The following is a 13,504-nucleotide window of genomic DNA, read 5'->3' as shown; positions in this document are numbered from 1 at the left end:
TAGATAGTTGTCTTGAGGTTTATGGACGAAAGAACATCGTTGTCCTCCGGATTCTGCTTAACCCAATGGTGAGCCAACCCGTGAGTAATCTTCTGCGTCAGTTGTCACAACTGCGTATCCTGATGGAGCCAAGAATATCCAGTGATCGGGAACATCGACACCCGACCGAGGCTCAAGGCGCAAAACATTGCGAATCCGATCTTCCACCGTTGCCACAGAGAGCGCCAGAGGAGCGATTCATGTTTGGATTCCTCCTACAGTGTTCTGTACTCAATAAACAACAACTTCGGATTTTGGGAGACACAGACCAATGGCGATTGGCATATGAGTTGGGTTTTCATTATTTGGAAGAGCTAGATGACGGCTCCTCAACGATTTCATCCAGTTGATCATGCAAGAGAGAGAGTTGGCTCCACTCTAGCCGTGTTCAAACACCTGTATTATATATTTTGGGGAAGTGGTAGTGCATTTAACTAACTGCCCTATTGTGTGCGGGTTTTGTAAATATTTTGATATACGTTAACTTATTTTCTGAGAGTTTTGTTTACAGGTTCAGGACTCAGAGTGCGTGGTGGAGAGAAGCCCTGAGAAACAGAGGGACAACATCATCGGCAAAAGCGAGGGCTTGACACGCGACTTCGCCATGACGCCCACTGAAGCCCTGATTGTGCAGTTTTTTGTTATGAATCTGGTTGTGTGAGCATGTGTATGTGCCGGCTATTATTTAATTCGATCCCTGGAGAACGAACTTTTTATGTTAGCTAATTTTGTGTTTACCCGTTTAGTTCAACAACCAGTTGTGAGAGCTTTCGACGACCTGAGTGACGAGCATGTGGTATAATTCAGCTGTGCCTTCAGCAAGGGGGGGATGTCATGACCCAATGATTTTGTTTGTGCTTCGGCACTGCAGAATTATTTCCCGCCACATGGAGCTTTCTTTGCACAGTGCAATTCTCAGCTGCAGAGAGAAAAACCCCGGTGCAAAGGAGTTCCCACCGCTCGCATGCAAATTTGTTCCCCATTATTGGCTATTTCTAAATTATTCCCACATGGCGGCTAGCAATTGGCTCGCTAGCCGTATAAGAGGCTTGAGCAGTTTCCACCCAAGTCGGAGATCTCCAAGAATCTCAGGAGGATCCTGAGAACCCTGATTCCGAGAATTCCGGGAGAAATCCGAGAGAATTCCGGCAAGGAGTCCACAATTACCTCGTGGACTTCTACGTAAATCTCGGACCGAATGGTGGTTTGATCACCCATCAAGAATCTCTCCCTGTTGCCGCATGATCCCTTGACGTACCCTACCCCGCGCGCTCGTCGGGAGTCACCTTTCGGACTCTCATTTTGGTCGTTCCACGGAGCCTAGCAAACTCCTTGAGTGTGTATCCAGAGCTCTGTTCACGTTTGTTTTGTGGAGCCTAGCAAACTCCACGTGTGTCTTTTTGTAACTGCAACTCAAGAAAGTTTTTCCTGCCTGCACCGCGACCACCTATGGTGTAAGTAAAACAATCTTTAATCAACCTCTACGCGTCAGTGCCTAATTCTAGTTCGCCGTGCCGACCTTTTCCCCGGCCCACGTGCCCGGGCTGCTGGCCACAGCCCCTCAGCCCCAACACACTGAATGCAGCCAATTACCGTATGTCTTCACTCTTGAGATACAGCAACTGGCAGTTCTGTTAATAGCTAGTTTATCTACTTCATTTTACATCTCTGGTTCAACCACTACAGATACACTTCAGGAACTGAAAAAAAACTCCTTTTATATAAGAATATATCTGTATTCACACAAAGTATGGTGCACTCCTCTTTTTTGTTTAATAAATAATTATAATTCTATATTATGGAAGACTGAATTATCATGGGATATTTAAATGAATTGCAAGCCAATATATTTTGGGTTCCCCCCCTTCATTCTTTTCTTGCTTTTTCAGTTACTCTTAAAAAGCAGTATCTTTTAAATTATGAAGCTATAGCTTGACTCAAATTTTAGATTTCAAAACATATTAGTTTGCCAGCTTCATTTTTGTCCAGTTGGTGCATAAAAGTCAAGAATTTACTGATTTTATGAGGAGAGGAAGAGGTGAGGTGGAGATTTTCTCTGGACACCTTCCCTTCTCTACTTACTGTGGCCCCACCATTAACCATCAGCAGCATTTATGAAATGTAAAAAATAAGTTTCTGTAATAATATATCTTAATAATAAACTGTTATATGAATTTCTAAATATTTGCTTGCTTAGATCTTTTCTTTTAATGATTTTCCTCATTTTGCAAATCATTTTTAGTTTTTAATCCTTTTATAACTCACAATCTGGACAGGCAAGACCCTTCTATGGTTTGGAAACCTCTGGAAGATGTCTAGTAAGTGAGTGTACTGGCAATTCAGTAGATGACACTCTTACCTCTCAATCCTTAATTAATTAGTATGCCAGCTTTGTGCTAGGTTGCTCTGCTGTACTGCTACAGTTGCCATCCTATGAGTAAGATCAGAAATCAACACCTTCGCCTATTCTGATCATTAACACTTTGTAAATTTTAGAGCTCAGTTATTTTGAACAACTAAATGCTGTTTAGCTTAAGGAGCAGATTTTTGTATCTTCAGAACAACCATAATAAAAATTGACAAACTCCAGTTTGGAAAATTATATACTTCTTGCTTAGTGATGCAAACTCTCAACATAATTAAGTGCCTTTATTTCATACAAATAATTCCACTGACATGAAATAAGGTTACTCATCTGCTTAAGTCTTTGCAGGATCAGACCCTAAGTTCTAGCTGTTATTTACTTCCTGTGCTAACTCTTGCTTACTGTTGCTGTGATGCTGAATAGCAACTGGATTCCATCTCAGAAGTGGTTGCTTGTCATTGTCAAAATGATCTCTATGTATCCCTTACCTGCCTCGCAGTGGTGTCATTAGGCATAACTGGTAGTTAATCATTATAAAATATTTTAGGAATAAAAAATGGATGGCATGGGGGGATTCCTTGTTTCTCTGCCATGCTGATGAGTAAGACAGAACGATGAAATACACAATTTAGTACAATTTATCATATACCCAGTTCAGACATAGGGTTACCATACATCCAGGTTTTCCCAGACATGTCCTTTTTTTGAGTTCTTCGATCTTTGTCCAGGTGGTTTTTTGCAATCTGAACAAATGTCCAGGATTTTGCTTTGCTCTGCTGCTGGGAGCAGGGGGGAAGGTGATTGGAGGCAGGGAGCACCATGTGTGTTTGCGCGTGCCTTGGCAGCTGAATGCAGGTAAGACTATGGGGGGTGAGGGTTGGAGGGCTGGGGCTGCAGCAGGACAGGAGGGTGGGGGGAATTGCCTGCCCCTTCAGGTAGAAAGGAGTGGGGGGTCCTTGGAGTGCAGCAGGAAACTCCGTGGCTGAGCTGGCAGCACAAGGCCAGGTGCCCATGCTCATGGAGGCCGGATGGCCAGGAAGAGCTGCCTGGGGGGGAGTGGGAAAGGGAGCCATGGCCAGACCTCCTGGCATGGCATGGGAGCCCTAGCCCAGGGCAGGGGGTGCCACAGGCCTCCCCTCCACTTCCCTTTAGCCTGCACTGGGACCTGACTTGCTCTGCTGCTGCCCACATGAATTGGAGTCACTGCGCTATGGCCCAGTCTGGATGGGGGCAGCTGGGGCCCCTGCTGGCAGGGCTAGCATAAGCAGGGAGCTGTGAGGGGCACTGGCAGGGCTCGGGGGTTGTGCCTTGGGAGTGAAGGCATGGGAGGGGTGGAGGGCTGTGGGGGCTGCAGGTCCAAAGTAAGGGGCAGTGGCAGAGTGAGGTGTCCCAACTGGTGTCCTCTTTTTTGGAAGTGGAAATATGGTAACCCTATTCAGACATCACTACCATCAAACCAAATCTAGGGTTAAATTAACATTACGGACTTCAACACAGCACTAAGTTCTGCCTATGCACTTTTTCTTACTCTAGAAGAGTGGGGATCAGTCTTTTTGGTAGGCATACCACAATTAGACTCATACCCTCCCTGGGCCAATCTGATCCCTTTTCCTTTCCAGATCTGCATCTCAGTTTTCTGCTTCCTGCTCTGGGCTACTCCACCAAGGCACTGGTCTGCTTTCTGCTTCCTACCCTGTCCTCCCTGCCTGATATGATGTTTTGCTTTTTCCTTCCTAGTCTGCCACTGTGCTGCTTGTCCCCTTCCCAATCTGCAATGTGCCATGGGCAGCCGGCCGCTACCACTTTTGGCCCTTACGCTTCAGGTTGGCCACCCCGCTCTAGCATATGAGACTAATCCTGCAAAAGCTTGCTCATTTGAGTAGCCTGCATGTACATGGTGCCATATATTTTAATAAAAGATGAGTAAGGCTTACTTAGGTGAGTACCTAAATCTTCCAGGATCAGACCTCATGATTGACATTGTTATTGGACGCCAGATAGAAGAACTGTCGGTAAAAATACTGCAACACCTGTAGCTATTTAGAAATAGAAACTTTAAGTACTGGTAAACTTTCCTCCAACATATACTGTGTAAAAATATTTAAATATATCAAAATGGATATAAAATTCCAGATTTTACTATGTGATTTGTTTTGAGTAAGTTGTTACAATGGTATGGTAGTGATGGGCTATACACAAAACATTTGGGTAGCATAACAACGTGTTCCTGCAAACAAGTAGAATGCAAGGCATGTATTAACTCAAGTCAATTTAATCCTAAAACATTTTGTCTTCCCTGCTGTAAACCATGTGAACTCCTTTCATATGTATTTATGTATGGCTCTTCAAAACATGATGACAAATTTCCCCTTTCCTTCACAAAGTATGCACACAAACAAGTTCACAGTCACCTACTTCCTTTTTAATGAAAACAGTTCTATTTTGGATTTATCACAGGTCATTAATTTGCTCTCTTTTTTTAAATCAATGAATCAATGAAGGCAACTCCTTGTCCTTAACCCCTGGTACCTCCTTCTTCAGAGTCTAACTGCAATAACTGCTCTCCTCAAATTACAAGCATTAAACAGGAGCCATGGTAAGCATCTAAGTTTATCTGCAAGTAGCTAAAGATGTTAAATACATATGTTTCTTGTAAATTTTAGTGCCCAATTACTCTTCCCTTCAGGAGTATTGGTTTAGTTGATAAAGTTGATTTTGCCATCAGAAGAAAAAATATACAGTTCTAATATAGACTAATTGGGAATATGCAGAACATCTGTGACTGTCTGATTTTTTTCATTCAGAAAACATTCACCCATGGTTCAGATCTTCTTTGATTCCAACTATATGAAAAGCAAATGTACCAGATATCTCATATTGCATGAAATGAATTATTAAAAAAAAACCCAACAACCTTTAACATTCACAGACCTAAGGCTAAATCCTGCGGGCTACACGGCCAATGAAGTCAAAGAGAGATTTTTCCTGAATAAAAAAGGAGAGGATTGGAGACCCGAGAGCATATTTCTTATCGCTAGGGTGTATTTGGTTTTTTCAGAAGGGTTTAAGATTCGTTTTCTCTTTGTGTTATAAGTTACATAAAGGTTATCAATGTAAAAAGGGGGTGCTTCAAATACTTGAGAAAATTATACTAAGCAGATCACCTTGTATTGCAGGTTGTCTCTTAAAGGAGACAAATCTTTCTGATCTTACGTGCTCTAGTGTTTTCATCCATATCATGTGGGATTCCTTTTTAAGGAAGGTTTTGCTGTATCTGACCCACATTTCTTCAAATAAGTTGGACAGCCACATTAAACGAGAAAAGTTAACGAAAGCAAGATCATTTTGCTTTTCCTTTTTTGTTCTGAAAACTACCAAAGGAAGTCTAACAATAGAAATATTTATAAATATCTCAAACCAGCGGAATAATCTTGGAAAGATATCAGAGTCTGCTCCAGATCTCCGTAAAAGTTGTGTGGGAAAAGCGTCTGACCCTGCAAGACTTTTTTTAGGTGAGTAAACTCATCACAGAAGGCGTTCTAGTGCTGTGAGCAGATTTACTCCTGTATTACTCCAGTGAGTCAGGATGGCAGGATCAGGCCCAAAGTAAATACATGCGTGTTAACAGAACTCAAACACTCACCAAAGTTATTTTTACGAACATAAGGTAATAGCTGAAGACACAATTGTGCTCTATATTTAAAGTTGGGTTAATAATTACTATTAGTGCTGGATGATATTAAGCAGAAGTTTTCAGAGTGTGTTTCAAATAATAAGCTACTAAATGAAAAGCAGAGAGGCTTTGGGATGATTCAACTTCCATGTTATGCTATTGTGGTATGTGCCACCACATTTGCGCTTAACAGACCAGCCCCTCCCCCCCTCTAATTAGGATTTGCCTAGTTAATTGACTTCACTATTTCTGCTTTTGTAATAGACTGGATTGGTTTATTAGGTATCCTGACCTGTATAAACACTGTGTATAGCAGCCTGACCTGCATAACACAACTATGTAGGTTGGCAAACTTAAAAACCAGCACTGATCTTAGGAAAGAGGGGAGAGAGAGACAAATCTTAGGAAAGGGGGGAGAGAGGGACAAATCTTAGGAAAGGGGGGGAGAGGGACAAATTGCCTTCAAACCAGCCCTCAAAGATTGACATGAACAGACATGGAAGAAAACCTAGTCATGTACTATACTGCGACTAACCACTGGTGGGAGATCCTGGGGCTCTGGCTCAAGCACAATAAAAACCCTACAGTCTGTGAAAGTTGCCCAGGTTCAGGGCAGGGAAAGCTGCGATTTGCACCCTTCCTCTGCAAGTCAGTCACCATCACTAGCTTTCCGGTCCCCTCTCAAGCAAATAAAAGCGACTGAGGAGCAAAGAGGCAGGGGGAGAAAACAGGCTTTCACACGCACCGATCCCCGGCACCCACGGCAGGTACTTGTTCGCAGCGCAGAGCAAACTTCTAGCAACACCTCCCGGTGTTGCTAGAACGCCCAAAATGGATTCACTGGCCCCGGAGTCACCCAGCCCCTCTCGCCCAGGCTGCTGCATCTGCTCCTGGTAATTGCTTGAAGGAGCCACCAGCTCCCTCCCTCCTCCCCAACCTCCCGGGGGGGGGGGGGGGGTTGTCTCCGTTCTGCTCCACTTCTCCGGTGCACCAGCACGGCAGGAAAAGCAACTCCTGGGGATTTGCAGGCTCCCACTTTGGCTCATGCAAATTCGCAGGCAGAGCACTTAATGCCCATTACTCTCAACTGAGAGGTTTTCACGCTCCTGCACCGCGAATCCCTCCTGTCAGCAGTATCCCCCCGGCCCAGCACGGAGCACCCGCCAGCCAGCCGGGGGGGGTGGTATTGTGTGTGTATGTATGAGTGTGCATGTTGATATTAAGTGTGCGTGTGTGGATATGAAGTGTGCGAGTGTCTGTGTATATTAAGTGTGAATATTGTGCATCTGAGAGTGTGGATGTGAAGCGTGTGTGAATATTGTGTGCGCGCGTATGCATCCATTAAGCGTGTGAGTGCTGCGTGTGGATATGAAGTGTGCGTGAATATTAAGTTACTTTATTGTGTGTGAATATTAAGTAAGGGTGTGAGCACTGTGTATGTGGATATGAGGTGTGTGTGAATCTATGAAGTGTGTATTGTGTGCGTGGATATGAAGTGTGTGTGTGAATATTACGTGCGAATGTTGTGTGTGAATATTAAGTAAGCGCGTGAGTATTGTGTGTGTGGATATTAAGTGTGTGTGTGTGCGCGTGTCCCGGCCCGCACCCCCAGGGCTTCGGTGCCCCCCTCCCCCCCGCACCCGGGCAGGCGGCGCTGGGAGGGAGCAGCAGGCAGACGCCGCATTGTGGCCGCCCTCCCTGGCCCCCACCCCCTTTGGACAAACTTGGCTTTTTTAAATTGTACTTCATTCACTGTAAAGCGAATTCACGGTGGTTTGAATCCCTCCCTTATTCCAAGCGGTGCTTTTTTTCCCCCCAGGGGAGCGGCCCTGGGCTGCCCCCAGGCCCTGGCGAGGGGGCAGAGGAGAATCCTCCCCTCTCCGCCCCTGACAGGACCCAGCTGCCCCTGTACTGAGGGAGCAGCAGCCCTCCCCCCCGGGGGCTGACAGCGCGGGGAGCAGGGGTCAGGGGCAGCACCCGGGCAGGGGCACATGCACACCCCCCCCCCCGCACACACACACGCACACCCCCCCCCGGGTAGGGGAGGCGCCCTCGGGGCCCGCGGGGCGGGGAGGCAGCGGCCCCGCAAACAAAGGCACCGCGCGGAGACAAGGCGGCGGCGGCTGCGGCGGAGGAAGGGGGGAAGGGGTCTCTCTCCCGGCAGAAGTTTCCGCGGTGCCCCGATGCACCCCGAGCCCACCGCAGCGGCAGGGGCGAGGCTCCCACATTGTCCCCGCGCGTGCAACAAAGCCGCTCCCCGCCCATCCGCGGCAGCCGGCAGGCAGGCAGGGCAGGGCGCCCCCAGCCTCCGTCCCGCCGCCCCGGCCCTCCCGCAGCCGCGCCCGGGGCGGTACAGTACCTTTTCCCGGCGCATGTATCTAGCGGCAGCCCGAGGACAGACCTAGCTGCGGGAGTGTCCCATTTAGTAATCCATGCCCGGGGACCGCTCGGGGGACACCGCAGCCGCGCTCGCCGGTGCAATCCTTTGTCATTCCTACATGGGGGCTCCTCGGGGCAAGGCACGGGGCGGGGGCACAGGGCTGCCACAGTCCGAGCTGCCTACTTTCTGCAGCGCCGAGGCAGCGTGCTCATTTCCAGGGGGCGGGGGGAGAAAAAAAAAAGCAATAATAATTGTAATAATAATAATAAAAAAGGTTCGGCAACTCCTCTGCAAACCCAAATTCCACCAGGCTTCCACTCCGGTAAGTCCCCCTCAGTCGCGCCCTAGGAGGCAAGTCATGTCAGGCTGCCACGATGCTGGAGGCTGCTCCAGGGAAAGTTGTGGGAAGCGCAGTTGCTCCTCGCCCCAGAGCTGCTGGTCATTGAGCTGGGCTCGGGAGAGGACTTGGGAGCAAAGCTCTCGCCTGGTGCCTGCCTCCCTCCTCACTGCCGGGCTCCCAACTCCGCTGTCACTGGAAGGCTGCTCGGCGGCGGGGCGGAGCCAAATCCCGGACTGGATCGCGGCATCACCGCACCGCCGCCTTCCCCACTCCCCGCCGGCTACACGCAGCAAGGCCCGGCCCTGCGTGCGCGCGGGACTAGGAGTGCGGGCTGGGGGGCGGGGGGCCGACAGCCGACTGCCCCCCGCCCCCGGGCCCGACACGTGCGGGCAAGGAGATAAGAGAAGTGGTGAGCCGGGGGGATAGTGCGCGACCTGCCTTATCCCTCCCCCCCCAACCTTGTGCCATGCAACGTGTATGCAATCGGGACTGAAACAAGGACGAGAGAAGTCTGGCTTGATCCTTGACTTACACAGATAGAGATCTCGATCTCTATAGATATATATACGTATAGATTTCTATAGATAAATACATGTTGATATAGATATCTATAAATAGATAGCTATAGATATCTATAGATAGATGTATTATATATAGGTACATAGATATCTATAGCTAGATAGATGTATTATACATAGATAGCTATAGATAGATGTATTATATCTATAGATAAATAGATGTATTATATATAGCTATAGATAGATGTATTATATATAGATAGATAAATGGATGCATTATATATAGCTATAGATAGATGTATTATATACATATCTATAGATAGGTAGATTTATTATACAATATATAGATATATAGATACCTATTGATATCGATAGAGATGTATTCTACATAGATATAGCTATATAGATAGATATCTATAGAGCTAGAGAGATGTATTATAGATAGATATCTATAGAGAGAGAGATATTACAGATAGATATATATAGATAGTTATCTATAGACAGAGATGTATTATAGATATATTATAAATATATAGATATCTATAGAGATATAGAGATGTATTATAGATAGATACTGGTATAGGTATAGGTATCAGGGGAAAAAGAGAGGCGAGGCAGGAGCACTCCGGGAGATGAGATGCAAGGAAGGATTTGCTCATCGATTTTCTTAAATGGAAAAGTTTTAAAGGATGAGGGGAAGTGAACTGTGAAGACTTTTCTAATGCCGAGGAACCGTTGCAGGGCTCCAGCCCTCGGGCAGGGACGAGCATCCCGCGAGGTGCCCGCCAGGTACGTGTGTGAGCGCGGGGGGAGGCTTCTTGCACTAGCAGGCGGCAGAGGAGCACAGATCTGCTGGCCTCGGGAGCCAGACACCAGCCGCCCTGCTGCGGGAGGGAGCCTGCCCGGCACGTTTGGCAGTGTTGCATTCATCTGCCCTAAGAGATTTGGTATTTAAACGCTCTTGCCGGGCAATGAATTGGGTGCCAATAAAAATAAATCAGCAGGATCCCAGCGGGCTCACGGGCTTAGCTGTGTGGTTTGTTCGGAACAGGTGCACGGCGAGGGAAGAAACAGCCCATTCTTAGGAACCTCCAGATGCCAAGGCACCGCCCTCCTCTCTGTTAAAAATACTTTCCAAGCAAACTTGCCCAAGGCCAACAAGTCCTTACTCCTTCCCCTCCCCAAGGCATATTCTTATTCCTATTCCCCCTGTGGATCCTTATGACTACATCAGGCTCACACTGATGCAACCCGCAGTACCGAAAGGCTGGCAAGTGCAACGTTACACCATGGCCATCGCTCCGGATCCACCCCAGTGCGCCTCGAAAAGTAGCAACGCTCCCTTTGAAACAGGGCGAGGATAGACAGCAAAGGGGAGAGAGGCTGCGAAAGAGCAGGAAGAGACACTTGTGTATCGCAGATCGGGGAGGGGGGTTAAAGCTCCGAAGATAACAATGAACAAACTGTCTGATGACGATAAAAGCAAAGCTGCAGCCTCTCAGGTGGTCTAAATTGGTCCCTCGGAAAGCCAAGTGCCTCGGCGGCGCCCAGAGAGCACAGGCGTGTGCTGCGAGTACTGTGCATCTGCATACGATGATATTAATAATAATAACATGCACGCGCACCGTCTCCGGCTTAGCAGCTTTGCTCCTCCGGGTGGAGGGGTGGAGAAAAGCCGGCTCGGCTCTCTCTCGCTGTTTGCCCCGCGGGCCAGAAGGGGCCGCTGCCCCAATTTCCTTGGCAAACAATGCAAGAATTGATGAAACTTGCGAAGTTGGCGCCCGCTCCCGCAGAAGGCAAAGGCGAAACTCCCGCTGACTTCAGCTGCCCCGGGGTCGGGGCCACCCAGCGCGCGCGCCTTCCCCCCTCCCGGCCTGCCTGCGGGAGCTGCGCGGACCTACCTTCCTTCCTACCTACCTACCCACCCCCGCGCGTCTGTCTGCGGCCAATTGGCGCGGCAAAACAAAGCGCTTTGCGGGGCGACGTCAGACCCGCGTTCGCCCGCTACCGCGCCTAAGCAGAGCGCAGCCATCGGGGAGGGCCGGCTGCTCCTCCGCGGCCGATTAGCTCTCAGCCTGCCTTTTCTGTTTTGTTTTGTTTCCTTCCCCCCCATCCCAGTTTGATAGCTGCCTGCAGGGCTAATCCGCCCCTGTCTCCGAGCCAAGCAGCCCCGAGAGGGACAGGAGCAGCGCTAATAAATTAATCCTTCTGCTTCCCAACCCCCTCGGCCAGGAGCTCTGCCGCTGCCGCTGCCTCTCCTAATCCTCGCGCCTCCCTCGGCAGCCGCACCAGCGCCTCCGCCGAGACAGGTAGTGCAGCCTGGCTCCTGCCTCTTGCATTTCTCCAGTAGGAGCAGAGGCGGCAGCAGCCTTAGCGCCGCTGATTTACATGTTAATTGTGTCTGGGGAAAAAAAAAGAACCCCAAAAACTTCTTTAATTGCCAGAATGAGGCAGAGCAAACGCGTTGTTTCACCGGCTGAACCAAATTAATTCCGGGTTTAGCTCCTTCCCGGGGAGAAACAAACAATTAAGCTGTCTTGTTTGCTGTAATGGATCTATTTGGCATGTGCTGCACGTTGCGGGGCTGGAGAAGGCTGGGTGGGGTTGGCCTGGGCATGCTGCTTTTGTCTTCATCTTTGGGGGGTTTATTTTGCAGGGGGGCGAAGATGGGAGAGAGACGATTTCCGACGAGCTACAAGCCGAGCAGCGAGGCGTCGCTTTGCATTTCTTTCCCTTTTTAAAACAGCTGATCCCTAAAGAAAGACAGAGGTGAAGACAAGGGAGTGCCCGCCTCTGATTTTTTCCCCCCAAATCCCATCCAGTTCAATAGCTATCACTGAAACCGGCTTGGATTTCGAGAATGAAATGGAAGTGTGGTCGGAGCCACGTGTAAATCCGCTCCCTTGCATATTTTGGATTTGTTCAGGGCAGCAGGAGAGGGAGAGGCAGGGAAGAAGGTGGGGAGGGGAGAGAGGGATGGAGGGGAAGAATGCATAAAAAAACCCCAAACCCTCCCAGAAAAGCCTACTCCTTGTGACTGCTACAGCTGAAACACCTGGGGTGTCCACGATGAAAATCTGAAACTCACTCAGGATGGAGGTTCAAAGCTCCCACTCCCACCACTTTAGGTTTCCAGTATGAAACAAAGCACCACTTGGAATAAGGGAGGGATTCAAACCACCATAAATTCCCTTTACAGTGAATGAAGTGCAATTCAGTGCAGCACATGGAGGCTTCTCAATGATCTTAATTCTGGGTATAAAACATAACCTTTAAAGTCCTGGGAAGGTGCTAAACTATAACCTGAATTCATTTAGGACAATGTGAGACCATCTCCCCCCTCTTGATTGAACTAGTGTGCAAGTGTTTCCTAACAGTACATTTACTGTATCTCTGCTACATGAATAGCTTCACAGCTTTGTGTTGTTCCTTCTGTTCAACAATCATTCCACTGTACTACATTGGTTCCTTAGTCCCATTCACTTTTTATATCAAATTATTGTTTGGGAAATTAAAAAAATACTGGAACAGATTAAGATAGAACAGTGATTAAGTAGATCTGTGATTTTTTTTAAATAGTCCTGCACGTTTGCAATCTTCAGTTGTGTGGAATCAGGGTCTATAATCTTCAATAGAAATTTATTTCCACATTCCAGTTTTTAATTGCCCCATGTTACAATGACAGTCTCAAATTGTTTTGACTTGGGAGGTATCTATTTTCCAATGGATTCGTTTACAAGTGCAGTTGCTTAAACATGATTTATACTTTCCAGAACCAGATAAAATGATAGATCACAGCTAGGGGGTTTACTAGCTGGGCATAAGAAGCATGGCATTAAAATTAAAATAATTACCTGTTTATGACAGCTGTTTTTCTGCCTTTACTTCTACATAATGAAAGGACTGCTAAAAATTGGCTTTGCTTTGGTACTTGATTTAGGATCTAAAATTACACACAAATTCATTCAATTTTTAGCTGTTAGATTAGATGGAAAAACACTCTTCTGGTATCAAGCAAAAGTTTTTTTTTCCCCTTCCCAGACAATTTAAACTGAATGTATACTTACAGTAATTTTCTAACCAAAGGAACAGAGGCTTTATATATTTCCTTTCTTTACATTGGAAATTCAAAACAGAAGACAGTTCTGCACCAAATAGAATAATTGCTGAGGACAGATGTATTTTAACT

The 13,504-nt window shown here is 47.4% G+C and overlaps 1 protein-coding gene and 1 long non-coding RNA gene across 5 annotated transcripts in view; one reads left to right on the top strand and one right to left on the bottom strand.

Moving 5' to 3' along the window:
* SEMA6A (semaphorin 6A) overlaps positions 1–9,000 on the bottom strand; it is a 149,512-nt gene extending 140,512 nt beyond the window's left edge. Inside the window, exon 1 of one of the 4 annotated variants that reach the window (XM_019484627.2) lies at positions 8,437–9,000. The gene's annotated coding sequence lies outside the window, so the exon portion shown is untranslated. The remainder of the gene's footprint in view (positions 1–8,436) is intronic. The other 3 variants (XM_006275545.4, XM_014600963.3, XM_014600962.3) reach the window with 3 other exon arrangements.
* A 57-nt stretch (positions 9,001–9,057) lies between these two features.
* LOC109282492 (uncharacterized) lies at positions 9,058–13,176 on the top strand. The gene is made up of 3 exons (XR_009461053.1): positions 9,058–10,104; positions 10,367–11,624; positions 11,972–13,176. It is a non-coding gene; the product is annotated as an uncharacterized LOC109282492 (long non-coding RNA).
* The last annotated feature ends 328 nt before the right edge of the window (positions 13,177–13,504 follow it).

This window comes from Alligator mississippiensis, chromosome 3 (genome assembly GCF_030867095.1).
Source record: "Alligator mississippiensis isolate rAllMis1 chromosome 3, rAllMis1, whole genome shotgun sequence".
Lineage (NCBI taxonomy): Eukaryota > Metazoa > Chordata > Crocodylia > Alligatoridae > Alligator > Alligator mississippiensis.
Note: the sequence above shows the minus strand (reverse complement) of the source record. Positions and strands in the feature narration are given on the sequence as shown.